At 56.1% G+C, this 5,344-nt stretch overlaps 1 pseudogene; it reads left to right on the forward strand.

Moving 5' to 3' along the window:
- The first annotated feature begins 2,822 nt into the window (after window positions 1–2,822).
- LOC118261318 (olfactory receptor 14J1-like) lies at window positions 2,823–3,859 on the forward strand (annotated as a pseudogene).
- Window positions 3,860–5,344: the final 1,485 nt, after the last annotated feature.

The raw sequence follows: 5,344 nt of genomic DNA on the forward strand, positions 1-5,344 counted from the left end.
GCAAAACATTTAAAAAGTCAACCTAAGATCTCCCCCCTATTTAAAGGACAATTTCTCTTTATTATTAAGAACTTTTAGCGTGATCAGTTTGATAATATTAGAGTGAATTCTCTCTTTTTTGCCAACAAACCACCTCGGTGCAATGCTTGCTATCACCACCAGGAGCACAAACCACCTCCTGATCGCACTCACCCTACACCCAACGAGACAGTATTCCAAGACCACTCCTCACTATGGGAGGGGGAATTTATTATTTATTACTATTTAATTTATTAATTTATTATTTATTATTTAACCCATTATTTCCCATTTACGTCCCGTTAAGTACGGGAACAGAGGCGTACTTTGAGGCAAAAGCAGCACACGCAGCTCCTGGGGCTTTCCACGAGCCACTTGACTTTACCAGTCAGCAATATCCTGCCATGATGCAGACCCGTCAGTGAGCAGGGCACGAGGCTTCTCGTTTTCTGCTAATTTCTTGTATATTGGCGCCTCTTCAGCACGTGTCACCGCCTCCTCTGGTGAGGATATTCCCAAATCTTCGTCTTTCGGTCAGTCCACGATCACTTCCAAGATTCCTAGGAGGACTGGTGTTTCTTATTTGAGCCTGCTGTGCTATCAGTGTGACCCATTTACTCCACACAACACCACTGCATGTCCAGAGGGGACCTTTCCCTTGAACATCCAGCTCAACACCTGCAGCCGGGGTGCCAGGAGGAGCCGTGCTGCAGCACCAACCACTCCCGAAGAAGCTCGGACCCCTTCATATGCTGCCAGTATCTCTTTGTTTTTTTGGTTGGTTTCAGATCCTCTTCATCCCAGACTCCAAAATCCTTGGGGCTGACCTCAAATCTCCCCCGGTGCTTTCTGCCAGAGGCTCCAGGTGGGGCCATTCTCCCTGCCTCTGGTGTAAAGCACATTTTTTTATTTTTTTTTTAAACCTTTTGTCCTACCTGAACTAGCCCAAGGGCTACTGCGTGAACGATCTCCTGCTTAATTCGCTCAAAGGCTTCTCGTTGCTCGGGTTCCTGATTGGAATTGTTCTTTTGGGTCACTTGGTAGAGAAGGCTACAAATCATACCACAATTTAGATTAGAGGTGAGGAAGAAATTCTTCACTCAGAGGGTGGTGAGGCACTGGGACAGGTTTCCCAGAGAGGCTGTGGATGCCCCATCCCTGGAGGTGTTCAGGGCCAAGCTGGATGAGGCCCTGGGCAACCCGACCTTGTTGGTGGCATCCCTGCCTATGGCAGGGGTTGGAAATCTTTGAGGTCCCTTCCAACCCAAGCCATTCTATGATTCTGTGATTGACTCAGTACAGAGAAATGGGAGCCCTGCCCGTCCTGTCTGATAACGGGGCAGAAAAGCGATTCTCGTGCCCAGCTCTTTTGTTTTTCTCTGATAGAAGAAACCACACTGCTGGGAAGAAGCACATCTCCCCAGCCGAGGGCGGCTGTTGCACCGGGGATTACCTGTTTGTTGTCGGCTTGTTTCCCTGCAGGCTCCTTCTGGAGCCCCAGGGACATCTCGAGGGGCAGAGAAAGCAATCCCGAGCCAGAGGGAAGCCGCAGCGCTGCAGAGATGAGCGGCTCCTCCGCATGGCGAGGCTGGGGGCTCTGCCTGCAGGGGACACAGGCAGAGGAGATAAAAGAGAGAAAAGAGAGAGGTTAAGGGAAGAGGAGAGGAGACGTCGCGTCTTTCGACGTGGTAGGTCTGCGGCAGCAGAGCAGGGCACAAGTATCCCGCAGCACAGATGGGAAAAGTTTTGTTTCTTTGTGGTGGAGAAGGGCACGGTCCAGAGCAGCATCAGAGGGGTTGGCTGAAAAGCGAGGAGTTTTTTTAGGGTCTCTGCTTTCCCTTCCCTGCCCCACAGGGATGGAAATGGAGCGGTTGGTTTAAGACAGGAGCCTCCTAGGGCATCGCACTGAGAGCACGACGCAGCTCCTAGGTTCTGCTCAGCCCACGGCCAGCACCAGCACCGCCACTGTGCTCCCCTCAGGGTCAATTCAAGTCAAGGAAGAGTTGGTTGGAGGCTGGAGCCTCCGCCACCAGCAGGAAGCCATTGACATTTCCCCTCCTCGTGGCCCTGCTGCCCTTCTTCTTTCTCCCACCCCTTATGGGGTTGGGGATTCAGCTGCATGGAAGAAAGGCACCCAAGCACCCTCCTGACCCGGGGGCTTTGTGCTGAGAGCTGAGCTCTCCTTTGGGTATGACGAGGCAGGGCGAGGAGACTGGAGCTGGGTGCTTTGAGCCCAGATTCCTACACTCTCGGCACCATCCAGGTTCTTTTTTGGGGGGACATATGAGCGCAGTCCCCCTCCGGCTCCAACCCGTGCAGTATGGGGCGGCCAGGCAGCTCTCCTCGCACCTTTCCTCTCGGGACCCACAGAATTCCATGCGGAGTGCACAATGCCAGGATTTCTGCCCGAAAATCCTCCGCAGCTGAGGTGGGGGGTACCAGAAGAGAACACAACAGAAACCACCACCACCGACAACAAAAAACGCAGGGCTGCTCTGCAGTCGGCTGGAGTGGGAGCAACCACGCTGGGAAGCAATTTGGCGCCAGGATCTAACCCAAGAGCACCCCGCGTTCCTATTTACCCATGGCTGTAGGGCAGGGCCAGCTCTTCCACCGTGTCCCCCGATCTAAGTGGGATTCCTGGAAGGAACCATCCAGAAATCATGAAAGGGACCTGCTGAAGGTCTTCTGAAATGGGGAGAGGTAGCCCGGGCTGGTTTTTCTAGTGGGTTTTGCTCCCAGAGGTGTTTTCTAACTTTCTGCTGTCGTTCTGTCTTTGGGCAGGTCGCTGTGCCCAGAAGCAGATGTCCAACAGCAGCTCCACCACCGAGTTCCTGCTCCTGGCATTCGCAGACACGCGGGAGCTGCAGCTCCTGCACTTCGGGCTCTTCCTGGGCATCTACCTGGCTGCCCTCCTGGGCAACGGCCTCATCCTCACCGCCGTAGCCTGCGACCACCGCCTCCACACCCCCATGGACTTCTTCCTCCTCAACCTCGCCCTCATCGACCTCAGCTCCATCTCCACCACCCTCCCCAAAGCCATGGCCAACTCCCTGTGGGACACCAGGGCCATCTCCTACTGGGGGTGCGCAGCCCAGCTCTTCCTCTTTTCCTTTCTGATATCAGCAGAGCTTTACCTCCTCACCATCATGGCCTACGACCGCTACGTGGCCATCTGCAAGCCCCTGCACTACGGGACCCTCCTGGGCAGCAGAGCCTGTGCCACCATGGCAGCAGCTGCCTGGGGTGGTGGAGTTCTCCACGCTCTGCTGCACGCCGCCAACACATTTTCACTCCCTCTCTGCCAAGGCAATGTCCTGGACCAGTTCTTCTGCCAGATCCCCCAGATCCTCAAGCTCTCCTGCTCCAACTCCTACCTCGGGGAGGTCGGGCTTCTCGTGGTCGGGGTCTCTTTCGCCTTTGGGTGTTTTATTTTCATCGTGGTGTCCTATGTGCAGATCTTCAGGGCCGTGCTGAGGATGCCCTCTGAGCGGGGCCGGCACAAAGCCTTCTCCACGTGCCTCCCTCACCTGGCCGTGGTCTCCCTGTTCATCAGCACGGCCACGTTCGCCTACCTGAAGCCCCCCTCCATCTCCTCGCCACCCCTGGACCTGGTGGTGGCCGTCCTCTACTCGGTGCTGCCTCCGGCGTTCAACCCCCTCATCTACAGCCTGAGGAACCAGGAGCTCAAGGATGCCATCAGGAAAATGAGCTCCTGGATATTCCTCAGCGGTGCCAACTTCCCGACTCGCTCTGCAAATTAGTCGGGGGCGTCACATCCCTGGCTTCTGCTTCGCTGTTCCTCCGTCGGTGGCACCACCAGCATTTTTGTTGTCAGTGACGTTGTGTTTATCGCCACCGTTGTATTCACTGTCACCATCACGTCACGGCAATTTGTGGTGCTCGTGCTCCTACACAACTGCTGAGCTCACTTCTAGTGACGTCCTACTCACTTCAGCTCACTTCTAGTGAGGAACGGGGCTGCTCTCTCCTGAAACCCCTCAAAGTGGACACCTCCACCGGGTCAGAGCGGGCTCTCAGAGCTTTCTGGAACAAAACAATCTCCCCATTTTACCTGCAGTGCCTGAAGACTCTCCTGTTCTTTGAAAGCTGGTAACACAGGCACAAGCAGCTTTTCCAGGAGCAAAGCGCTCTACTCCGGCACCTTGGGACCTGCTGGAGACCCAGGGGTGCATTTGGGACTGACCACCAGGCTCTAATGCCCCTGGAGACGGAGAACGGTCCCTGCTTTACATACCTGGGCTGGCCCACACGGATGAAATCCTTAGAGAGGGGCCGCAGACCCTCGCAGCACCCGCAGGAGCCCCGGGACGCGGGCTCTCAGCCCTCCCTCGCAGGCAGGATCCTCGTGCACCTCCACAGAATCCCAGAAGCGTTGGAAGGGAGCTCTGGAAATCACCCGGACCGCCACCACCAAGCGGGGTCGCCCAGAGCACGCTGCTCAGGATCGCACCCAGCTGGGTTTATGAGGATCTCCAGAGAAGGAGGCACCACAGCCTCTCTGGGCAGCGCGTGCCAGCGCCCTGTCACCCTCACGGTACAGAAATGTTTCCTCATATCCAGCTAGAGCTCCGGCTACAGGACGTCTCCGTTCCTTCAGCGAGGTGGTGGATGAAGGAGTTGAACAAAAGGGGGACACCACCACCGAACCAGCCCTCGATCCACCCCACTGCCCGCTCCTCCATCCCCAAGCTTCATCGCAAGGATTTCATGGGAGGCAGAAGGCTTTCAGGCTGGCTAGCCACGATTCCCCCTCGGTGGAGCCACGCTGAGCACTCCTGATCGCCTCCATGCGCTGTGAGAGGCCACCCAAGACGAGCCGCCCCCAAAACCTTCCCAGGGATGGAGGCGAGGCTCCTGGGTCCCGCTTCCTGCCCCTTTCTTGGAGGCTGGGGTGATGCTGCCTTTATTCCAGTCCTCTCCTTTTCTCCACGATGACGAAGAGTGGCCAACAAAACTCCTCCTGGCTTCCTACTGCCCCCAAACCTCCTCAGGATCCCCTCGGTGCCACCATCCAGGAAGGGCTGAACACAGAGGCCAATTTTCCTGCTCATGTTTCGGGCCGTGCCCCCAGAGGTCGCCATCCACGTCCCTCGCTTCACCTCCTGCTTTCTTCGCCCTCTTTCCTCACTCCCAAATCCCCCCAGTCTCCCGCAGACGCCCCACCTCTCGAGGTGGTTTGATTAGAGGACTGGAACACCTGTTAAACGAGGACAGGCTGAGGGAACTGGGCCTGTTTAGCCTGGAAAAGAGAAGACAGAGAGAAGAGACTGAGAAGGTCTCACCAGCGTGTATAAATATCTGA

The sequence above is a fragment of the Cygnus atratus genome, unplaced genomic scaffold (assembly GCF_013377495.2).
Source record: "Cygnus atratus isolate AKBS03 ecotype Queensland, Australia unplaced genomic scaffold, CAtr_DNAZoo_HiC_assembly HiC_scaffold_52, whole genome shotgun sequence".
In the NCBI taxonomy this organism is placed as follows: domain Eukaryota; kingdom Metazoa; phylum Chordata; class Aves; order Anseriformes; family Anatidae; genus Cygnus; species Cygnus atratus.